Below are 12,064 nucleotides of genomic sequence, written 5' to 3' on the forward strand. Positions count from 1 at the left end.
GGGGAGGTCATTTTATTTAATCAGAGACCAAGCACAAACATTCTACATTATTGTAGTAATATAATGGCGAACAAAGCGCAGTTATTCAGATAAAGATAAACCAAACTCTCGATCTCACTCCAAATCACTACCAAATACAGTCAAGTCATCATCTTCAGTATAAATTGTGAACAACTGCACCAACTTAAAGCGGAGAGCATGGCTCAAGTATCAATATATAAGTTGCACCCCCGTATAAGTCGCACCTAAACCGCAGGCCCAGCCAAACTATCAAGAAAAGTGCGAACCATGACAATTATTCATATAAAGCATAAGGTCCAAAAAAATCGTTTGACTTATTTGGATGTGGGACAGGCTGAATTTATATACTAACAAATACCTAAGATTTAAAGCTATTTATACAGCATTAACAATATTTCGTCTAAAAGCCGCAATTGAAACTTCCTGCTTTTGACCTTTCCTAGTAGCATGAAAATGTCATGCTTCTACATCCGACTGGGACTTATGCCCCCTATTTTTTTCCCTTCTGTAGCTTTGGAGGAGCTTATTAAATTGTTATAGCTGTAACGAGGAGCATAGACAGAAGCCATATGGTGGTAGCCTATATTTCAACTGAACTTTAACATCAAACTGTGTGCGTAACAAAGACCACGACTAATTACACCGTATATGCAGTGTACAGCTCTGCATCAAATTTGGCCTATAGGCTGAATTTATCAACTTATTATAGAATAGAGTAACCCTTTATAATCATTATACACTGTATACTGTGAGCGAACGAGGCTAGCGGCCGCCTGGCGTAAACAAAGCTTTTCTGGCAAAAATTCTTGTGAATTAATGCTTAAATCCCCCAATTCTTCATAGATATGGATGTAAAACAATCTATTCTTGGTTAAAAGCAAAGAAACCGTGCAGTTATCCTTTATTTTTTACATATATTGTCGCAGTACAATGCTACTCTGTTAGCGAATGAGGCTAGCACCGCCTGGCGTAAACAGAGATTTCGTGGCAAAAATTCTTGTGAATAAAGGCTTAAATCCCCGAATTCTTTAAAGATATGGACGTAAAACAATCTTGGTTCTTGGTTAAAAGTAAACTATGAGGCTAGTCAGTTACAAAAATTAGCCACCTCCATGTGTAAACAAAGAAGAAAATTCCTGCGAATAAATGGTTCAATCACGCATGCATGGTATAAAAAATATAATATTTACCTTGAATCCTCAAACAAATCACTCCTGAGACAATCAATCCTTGGGTTTGTATGCGGTACAGCTTTCGTAGTTAAATTCAATCATAAGTAAATCCAAGCTTAAATCCGACATGAGCGTGTGCCATATTCGGGTATTACTAAATGAAGCTCGGCCCCCTCTGATAAGGCGTTACGCAAAGAACGACGAAGTGACACGTCAATAGTAAAAAAGTCTATGTGCTGTGAACAATATAGATATTAGGGGTGTGACAAAATATCGAAATGGTGATATATCGTGATACTTTGTATCCCAAAAGGTTATCGATATGCTCCTACCAAGAATCGAGATAATGTTTTAAAAAGGTGTCAGTATTTAAAAAAAAAAAAAAAAAAAAAAAAAAAGGACCAACAAGTTGCTACCAAAATCTTCCACCATAATAAGTGTCTCAGGTCACTCTAAGGCTGCCATTGATGGTGCTCGACGCCCAATCCATTTAGACTGGGAACGTTCGTTCATTCGAAATAGGGCTGCAGCTATCGATTATTTTAGTAGTCGATTAATCGATGAACTATTTAGTTCGAATAATCGAGTCATCGGATAAGGAACATAAAAAATTAAAATACCTGAGTTGAGCCTCAAACGGTATAAAAAAATAAGGATCTATGTACAACTAAAGAAGAGTTGGCTAACTTACATAGCAAAAGTCCGCTAGCTTAAATGCTATAAAATGCTCATGCTTTTTTTTTTTTTTTTTTTTTACAATTCACCTAACAAATGGCTCAGAAAACATTCCCACAAAAAATGGCTAAATATACCTTTAAAATAAATTACGAATGCGTTCAAAAAAATCCTTAGCTCAAACAAAAACTAAGCTTGTGTTGGTCTTAACAGGGAGCAGATGGATTCAGCCATGTGAAATGAGATAGACTAGAGGGCCGTGTATCCACCCAAATCAATTAAAAAACAAATGCAAACAATTTCAAAACAAACCATTACAACGCCACTTAATTAAACGAATACTCAAAGCAGCAAAATTTAATTTGAATCTTTTTTTCTAATCGAATACTCGAGTTAATCGATTAATTGTTGCAGCACTAATTCGAAACCGGAGCATTTGCAGTCATTTTGTCCAATTTTCGGGGAAGTAACTGAAAATCAACAGGTAAATGACCTTAAATGCCCCAAAATGACCTCGCTGCCTGGCATTGGCTGCCAATGACGGCCATAGACGTTCAATCTGTTTGAAGTGGGAGGGATGGCAGCGAATGAACGAACGTTCATTCGCTGCCACCCTCCCAGTTCAAATGGATTGGACGTCTACTAGTGATAAACCCATTCCAATTCACGGCAGAAGCTTGTTTTTCTGTTTATTAGTTGTAGAATATCCTAGAATGATTTCCTGACCAATGTATCAATAATCGTTGTATCGCCATATCGTCAGATCATCGTTATCGTGAGCTTTGTATCGCAACTCGTATCGTATTGTGAGGTAACAAAAGGTTCCCACTCCCAATAGATATACCACAAAAACAGAATTGTTTTAAATCCCGTTTGAAAAGAAGTCACAGTTTTCTGAATCTGTTTACATTCCTTTCTTTTGCACGAGTTAATGCCATCAGCATTTGATCGCATTGTATATTTGTGATTTATTATTGTTATTTATGTGTTTATTTGTACTTTAGTGAAAAATTTAACTGTTCCAAAATGTTCTTGTGAATTAATTAAAAATAAAAATTTAAAAAATTAGACTAGTCGACTGAGAAAAAGAATCGTTTGGTACAGCCCTAATTGAGTGTCAAGTTTCTGACCAACTATGAAAAGTTTCCCTTTTTCCACTTCGGCCATTGTAACCACGAAGGTTCAGTTGGCTTCTTATTAATTAGTCTGCAAGCAGTTTCGTGCAATTAGTCTCAACCCAGTTAGTTTTAGACAATCGTGATCCCGAAGACGTCACCAAAACATTGGATTTAGCGAATGTGTGCACACAAATGTCTTCTTTTGCAAGCATAATGTATCTGTGTGCATAGGCGGAGCTACTATTCAGGCGAAGTAGACGATCGCCTTAGGCCCCCAACCAGTAGGGGGCCCCCAACCAGCTGCCCTTGCCCCAACGAGCAACGGCTTGGGCCACCGGAGTCAGCAGCACCCCGAACTATTCGTCATGTATAATTATGTCAGCATACCAAACAAACAAATAACAAAACAAAAAAGAAAGCCATTTGAATGCTGCATTTATATGATCTCTCCCCCACACACACGCACTACAATGGACTGTTCCAAGACGACGGACTGAGTATCAGTCGCTTAGCTTGATTTAGCGCCGTTTAGCATCGCTTAGCTCCGCTTAGCTCCGCTTAGCTGTTCGTTAGCTTCACTTAGCTCTCCTGCGGTTTTCACACCACTAAGCTAATTTTTACAGCTCACTTGCTACTTTGCTCGTCGGCTATCGTTTATTTCGAACACATGAGCGAACGTGCTCTCCATGAGAGCCAAAGTGCAGTGAGGGAGAAGTTGAGGACAGGCCTCTAATGCCTCTTTTTAACTTTCTTCTTCTTCTCCACACCAAACATTAAATACACGACAGCACACCCTGTGGCGAAACAATGTAGTACAGTTCCAATCAATAACACTCAACAGCAAAAGCACGTCATGTTCGCCATATAATTAATTATTTCTGGAGTTAATCCCACATACTTCAGAATTAATATTATAATATGTTGCGTAAATACATAATATAGATTCTACACTAAGAATAGCTTTCAAATGACACTCATGACAAATATGATTGGCAATGAATAATTGTTATACTACTATTATATATATATAGTAGTATACTATAATAATATTGCTTTTTTTTTTTTTAAAGAATTGTTTTGAATAATGTTGGAAAGGCAAAGTCAGTGTTCTGAATCTCTACTTTCCATTCTTTTGTACTATCAGCATTTAACCTCATTGTTTATTTGTGATTAATTATTGTTATTTACATGATTATTTGTACTTTTTAAGTGTTCCAAAATAGTTTTGAAAATTAATAAGCGTCAACAAAAATTTCATTGCTAAATTTAGGGTGACCAAACGTCCTCTTTTGCCCGGACAAGTCCTACTTTCACGTAGTATCCTAGTCGTCCGGGCGGGTTTTATAAATTCATAAAAATGTCCGGTTTTTATGATTTTTCACGGGACCAATTTGAAGAGAATTTCTCCGGCCGCTGGGTGGCAGCAGTTGACATGGCTCCTACTAGAAGGGAGGGAAGGAGTAGTTCTTCTTGTTTTTGTTGGCAGTTTACACCTATCATGAGGCATTACCGCCATCTACTGGGTTGACGATTTGGCCACAACTCCTGCCCAGTTGTTAAGTTTTTAATGATAAATACGTATATAATGGCGACTGTTGACTTCTGTCGGAGCTTTGACTGTAAAAATCCCGTTTGGTGTCACATCGTTGCGCTGCCGATGATTGTAAACTTTTATAGCGAAGTTTGATTTTTGCCTCAGCTAGCTATCAGTAAGCTAAACCACGCTAGGCATTATGGGAAATGTAGTTTTGAACTGCTACGTTTGGAAACATGCTGGTTGAATAGTTTGTCGGTTTACTTTGGTTATTGTTTTTGTGCAATCTAGAACATTGAATGAGAATATCAATTGAATGGGAATAACAATTTGTCAAGGACAATTGTCGTGATAGTAATTTATAAAGATGTTTAGTTGGCACATAGCCTACTGTGTGTATGTGTATTGACTGGACTACATTTCCATGGGTCTGCATTATATATAATATATACAGTACATTTTAGTCATTATTTATTTATTTATTTTTCCAAACTGCATTTTTCCATCCAGAGTGCGTGGGCACACTTTAAATATTTTAAAGTGATATAGACATCTTTGAGTGAACTTAAAGTAAAATTCAAATATCTTGAGGCCAGGCTGAGTGTCCTCTTTTTTGTAAGTCAAAATATGGTCACCCTAGCTAAATTAGTAAAAAAAAAAAAAAAAAGAAAATTATTAGATTAGTCAATTAATCGTAAAACTAGTCGGCTGACTAATCAGGAGAAAATTTGTCGTTTAGGACAGCCCTAGTGTACCAGGACATATTTCCCCCACACCCTTCTCACCTTTTAACCCCTGACCCATGAAGAGGGCCCCTGGATATGTTTGCCTTAGCCCCCAAAATTGCCAAGTCCGCAACTGTCTGTGTGTTGACTGCATCTGTATGTGTTGATTTTTTGTCAACTGTTTTGTGAAAATGTTTTTGTATGCATGTAAATTCGAGAGAGAAAAAATGTGTGTGCACAAATTAAGATGGCCGTTCATATTAGCGCTGATCAACACATACCCCAATCGATCGTTGGTCGGCTTTGATGACTGGTGCTTCTGTGGGATGATGCTGGTCCTCCGCTGGTCTCGTAACAAGCTCCGATAAAGCTCCAATTAGCAATCGCGACTCCAAACATTTGCCAGGCCACATCCGTTGCTCCCACATCAGCACGTAAATCCACAATGCTGCGTTCAGGTTAAGGTCATTTTAATGAATTATAATCCATACCAAAACAGTTTCGGACCTAAATTGTCAAGTACTGGTTGCTTGGTGGAAGTTTTGATGTGCAGGGAGTCGAGTTCCCCCAATTAAGTTTATTTTTAATGACTTTCAGGTGGAGATTAATAACTTTAACTCACAGTGATTATCAGTACAAGAAACTGAAAGGCGCACAAATCATATACACACTGGTAGATTGCTCATTGTTACATTCACAAGAGCACATTTAAAACATTTTTTGCCTCCTCACTCACAACACCTGGACACTTGTGTCTTGATTGGCAGTCCTTAAAAAAAAGCTAATGGCGCTAACTCCAGGTCAGGGGAAACAGACAATTTACTGCCTCTAGTGGCATGGGGTAAAATTACAGAGAATATCACAAATCATATCTCAGGAAAAATGTTATGACAGGGCGGAGTATGTCTGCCATTGGCATGTGCCGGTATGAGATTCTGACGGTATGATAACCTTAAACTAAAATATCACGTTATCACGGTATTGCAGTTACTGGTCTAAAATGTGTTACTTCTAAGATAACTGGGTAAAAAAAAAACTTGTTTCCATTGAACACTGAATGATTTTTATTTTCAAAACATATCATCACATTGGAAACTAAGTATATTGTTACGTTAAAATATTTTTTTTAAAAAATAGAAAAATTACTGAAGTATTCTAAATAATATACAATACATGCAGACCTTTAGGTGAGCGTAAACCCACAGCCACAGCTCAACATTACCATCAGAACAAAAATGATTTTCCATGAAAATCATGTATGTATGACTCGTATCATGTTTACATTATACACACACTCTCTTTCAAAAAGGAAAAACAACACGTTTAACCACTGCTAGACACACTAAACACACTGGAGTTAACTCTCGTAGCTGGTGCGAAACATTCATGATCGTGTTTCTGTCACCGGTGTGGCATGGATCTGCGGCGCACAACACGATCCATCCCCCTCGTCCAGGTCAGGACTCGTACCCACGCGCACGACCTGTCCAGCACGGCAGGCAAGTGCTAGCAGCCTTAGCTGCCAGCGCACCCACAAAGGTATAGGGAGGGAGGTTTCCACTCACCGCACACAACGGACCCGTGTGTACCACTTACATTTACTAACCTTTAATTTTGTATCATTTCGAACTCATATTGGAGGTATTGCCTTCTTGGCAGTCATCCTCCGCAAACATGTTTTACATGTCGGTTGGCCCTCCTCCTCTAAGCCGCGGCCATCTAACTTTTCTGTAGCCGAAGTATTCCCATACCAGCGATTTCATTTTCTTCGATGGGGGGAAACGTTCAGGAGTTTCACCTCCTCCAGCCTATGTGTAGCAAAGATGACTCACTAACACTGAGCAACAACCGCTGTGGGAGGTTTTAGCCTTGCAGCTTAAGCGAGGGATTTCTCCCTGCATTTTTGGGGACATAAAAAAATAGCTAATACAGTAGGGACGGTACGACGGAAAATTTCTGCGGTTTTGAAACCGTGACATTTTCATACTACAGTATACCATGATAACGGTAATCGGTAGAGATGTCCCGATTGATCAGGATGCTGATCGATCGGATCCGATCACATCATTTTCAAAGTATCGGAATCGGCAAAAAATATCAGCCATGCCTTTTTTTAAAATATGTATATATATTTTTTTAATGAAATTGTTTTCTAATTGTATTTAACGTTACAGACATAATATGTTACACTCATCCAGAGTCTTTAGTTTAGGCTTAAGGTAGGGTTATCAAATTGATCCCGCTAGCCATTAAAGCATGCGCTGCACAACCCACTCACGCATTATCGCGCTCAATCTGTAATGGCGCCGTTTTACCTATATAGAGAGATAAAAGGCAGTGTAAAATGAGTAGAGTGAATTTTGGCAGCCTTTGGAGCCTTTTTTAATTAGGCTAAAGCCTTACAATCCCTCTCCCTATGATTAGAAATATTATGGGAAAAAATGTGGGGAGCAAGATGAAAATTGATCTTTTTTTTAACACCTTATGTTATTTCCCAATGCAGAGAAAATATATCAATTGGTAGCACTACGCAGTCATGGTTCCACTTCCCATCATGCATTTGGACATGGCTACTGTATAATTTACTGAAAGCTCAACAAATACACTAGATGGCAATATTTAGTCACAATATACAAAGTCACAAGTCTTTCTATCTGTGGATCCCTCTCACAGAAAGAATGTTAATAATGTAAATGCCATCTTGAGGATTTATTGTCATAATAAACAAATACAGTACTTATGTACTGTATGTTGAATGTATATATTCGTCTGAGTTTTATTCATTATTTTCTTAATGCATTGCCAAAATGTATATGATCGGGAAAAATTATCGGGAATGAATGGAACTGGGAGAAAAAAAAAAAGCAATCGGATCGGGAAATATCAGGATCGGCAGATACTCAAACTAAAACGATCGGGATCGGATCGGGAGCAAAAAAAATGATCGGAACAACCCTAGTAATCGGCACATGTCTAATCTGCAAGCAGTACTAATATGTAATACCCTACACCAACAGCTATAACCCAATATTTATCTTGTGATGCTTTTACGTAAGTGTACACATCCTTACAGGTATGTTAGTCATGCTGTGAACATGCAGGAATGTATGTCATATTCTGGCACTAAAACTGCTTGATAACGTATTAAGTAACAGTACATTCTAAAAGTGACAACATAATATAGAAAAACTATTTAAACTGTAAACATTTTCCATTTAATGGTATTAGATGACTGAACTACACATGAGCATAATAATATCCAGTTAAATATTAATTTCTAACTGCGAGTGAGTTCAGTAGAATGAGCGTTCCCTTATTTAGCTGCAGCTAACACTTCGCCATATTTAGTTTCTAGCCAGCGGGCAGGAACAGACTCGCCCTGGAACATCCTCCAAATTGTCAAGTTAACTTGCAGCACTGCAGCTGTCGTATCCAGAGTTGACGTTTCACGAGCGTACATAAACCAAGAGGACAGTTCAGAGCACAGCCTTTTGGTCAATAACTCAAACCAACATCTGCTGTCGTATATTCTGAATCAAATCAGTACTGCATCTTTTTTTTTTCCAGGTCAATTGAGACAACCTGCAAAAAATACAAATAAAACAAATAATAATTTCTTTAAAACTAACTTTGGATATTTAAAAAAAATCCAATGTTTTTGTGGGAATATGTGTTTCAACGAATTATTAGAGTATTGTAAAACAACAACAAAAAACGTCAGCATTTTATAGCATTTAAGCTAGCGGACTTTTGCTATGCAAGTTAGCCAATTGTTCTTTGTTTTGTTGAACTTATATCCTTATTTATTTCTTTATTTTTATCACTGTTTGAGGCTAAGGTTAGGTATTTGAATCTATTTTCAAATGAAAGTGCACCTCTGCATAGTTTGAAGAAACACTTGGAAATTTTGTGTGCGCATTTCATGCTCTTTTGAAAGTGCAATCTTAGCAAGCCTTTTACATCTCCTAAAATTTATTCTGCAACATATTAAATGTTTCTCAGCCGATTACTCGATTATTCCAACTAACTAGTTAATAGATTCATCGACTACTAAAATAATCGATAGCTGCAGCCCTAAAATGTTGCTGAGTGATCATCACACACTAATTGTAAATAACTCGTAGCGTTAGCATAGCGTTCGCGTTAGCATTAGCCTAACGCTAACGACGAGAGTCCCCTGAAACTCCAGGACAACCTTTTTTACATACAATTCGTGGCATCCAGGTGGGTATAATTCATTGAAAATAACATACTGTTTTCCTGCTGAGTGTGTATAATCGCCAAGTTGGCGTTGTCCTTGTAGATGCTACAATATGTGCTCGTCTGTCAATGTTCATTCGAAATAGCTGGAAACCTTTATTTATTTATTTATTTTAGGAGTAATTTTTTTCCAATTTTACAGACAAAAACAATTTCAGTAAACATTGATTAAATCTTAAAGAAGACAAACACATTTTGAGATGACTAAAAAATGACTAAAACCCCTTTCACACATACCTGAACACCGTTAAAATCCCAGGATTTAAACTGGTAGCCCTTGTGTGTGAAAGCAATAAATGACGTGGACATTTACAGAGTCGCGTCTTAGTATCATGTCCGGGACTTATATACTTAAATGGCGGGCCGATCGTCATTTCCTCTTTTTTCGCAGTATGACGAAAAGACATAAACAAACATCCATTATCAACATAGCAAACTGGAAAGAGCTAAATTAAATTGAAAACAAAATGAAATTCAATTGCTACTGGATCGCAAAGCCGAGGAAGAGAGTCCATCGTCCATCTTTGGAATTGTGTGGTTTATTTTGTTGCCGATGCCGACCAAAAATGACGTTATGTCCAGGTTATAAAATGGCGGCAGGCACCCTTCCCGCACAGAGAGCGCTGAGTCGGCAACACGGGACAAGTCTGTGAAAGTGTCCAACCCGCGTTATTCCCAGGATATCTCTCCATGTGTGAAACAATGACGAGGGTAAATCCCGCGTCACCTTACACGGAAATTTACTGGGTTATAAGTCTGAAAGAGGCTGAAGACTAATAAGTATTATCATCCAAAAGGGCTGTCAAATACAACACTGCATCAAAATAATGATGAAACCAACAGTTACTAGTACCAATAATGCTATTAAAAATAGTACCATTACTACCAGTAATTAGCAGTAATGGTACCCTTACTACCAGTAGTGGTAAGGGTACCATTACTACCAGTAATGGTACAATTGACTCGTTATTTTAGTACCAGTAATGGTACTAAATATAGTACTATTACTGGACGGGATAGGATTCAGATAGTTTTACAGTCCTTATAAACTCTGACTCTTAGCATTTCATAGCGAGGGTTTTTATCGTACAGTTTCAACTTGATATCGGGCTGAAGGAATCTGCCCTTTCAGCCGGAACCACGCTAGTGCAATTCCAACGACTCGGGCCGGTGGAACACTGAAAACCTGGCCAAAAGGCCAAAGTCTGTGCTTTAACCTTAGTCTTAATCCCTTGTACTGACTATTTCAAAAGCTGGAAAAAGGCTTCGAAACACACAAGTTGACAATTTATTCCAAGTCCGCAGCAATCGTACAGCACAGAGAGAGACCCAGGCAAGGTGGCAAACTAGATACAGGGTCACAAAATCACAAGTCAACAAAAGATTAGTTAAACATTCAGTTTTTTAAGGCTCTGGTGAGGTGGGCTGTGGCCCGGAAGAAGGGTGTGTTTGGGGGTTGTTTAGGATTATTGTCTGTTGGACAGGAAAATTCAGGCGTTAATGTTGTCAGGGCAATGAGAGTTAAGGATTTTGCCATCCTAAGCGCCATGTGAGTGCTGAGTGTTCACCTCAGATGTCCCTTGTGGCAAGACAAGATGTCCCACCATTTGTTCTGGACTGTCCAGAAGAGCTGGTTGCGGGATTTGGTGGTGCAGACGTGGGCTTGTAGATGTCTTGTCTATCACCTGCTTGTCAGCATATATTTTGCTCAGTCAGCTGCATGATGAGCGCGTTTGGCTTTCGTAGTCAGAAGGTGTCCTGTATCTGTTCTGCCCTTATCTGCCCGTTGTCTTGGCGCTGCAAATTCTAATCATTTGAAGTCCAACTGTTCATGATATCAAATATATTCTGTTAGTTTTTCTTCAACTGTGATATAAATGCTATTTATTTTATATTGGGTGTGTTAGAGTAATTCAAGCAGTAAATATGAGAAAAGATACTCTTCCTTGATTGATTATACTGTGTTAGAGTCATACAAACAGTCAAACAGCAAATATGAGAAAGATACTATTTCCTTTAGGGCCCATATGTTTTAACCAAACCATCACGACAAAACGATCATATAATCTGAATTAAAACTGGGGCTTTAATGCTGGTCAGCGCAATTCTCAACCTCGTTTAAATTCATGGAAATCTGTGTGTGCGAACAACAGCAAACACTGGCTAAATGGAATAAGCTTGCTTCTCCAATACGCACCGATTCTTGAACCCATCAGCATTTAAATGAAAAGTAGGAATTTGCAATCAAAGAGAATCTATCGGCGGGGATAGGCTATCACGGGAAGAAGAGGTTGACGAGCCTTTGACACCTTGACAAGTATTCAAAAACTTTCCAAATGTTTATTATTCCACATAGCATTTGATCCTATGACAATGTTATTATGTAGTTGTGTAAGTTACACTATTCTAAATTAGTATTTGAGTTCAGTAATTATTCTTATTTTAATCATCTATATGTAAAAAAATAATTTAAAGTTAATGATGAAACAGTTTTTCTCATTCATGATCTCACACTGCTTTACATTTACATAATTTCATCAATCACCGGCGAGTGTATTG

At 38.1% G+C, this 12,064-nt stretch overlaps 1 long non-coding RNA gene across 1 annotated transcript in view; it reads right to left on the reverse strand.

The window, feature by feature from the left end:
• The window catches only part of LOC130909221 (uncharacterized), a 295,191-nt gene extending 289,552 nt beyond the window's left edge, over positions 1 to 5,639 (reverse strand). Inside the window, exon 1 of the long non-coding RNA XR_009061715.1 lies at positions 5,527 to 5,639. This is a non-coding gene — a long non-coding RNA (uncharacterized LOC130909221). The remainder of the gene's footprint in view (positions 1 to 5,526) is intronic.
• Positions 5,640 to 12,064: the final 6,425 nt, after the last annotated feature.

Source organism: Corythoichthys intestinalis, chromosome 21 (assembly GCF_030265065.1).
Source record: "Corythoichthys intestinalis isolate RoL2023-P3 chromosome 21, ASM3026506v1, whole genome shotgun sequence".
Classification (NCBI taxonomy): Eukaryota; Metazoa; Chordata; class Actinopteri; order Syngnathiformes; family Syngnathidae; genus Corythoichthys; species Corythoichthys intestinalis.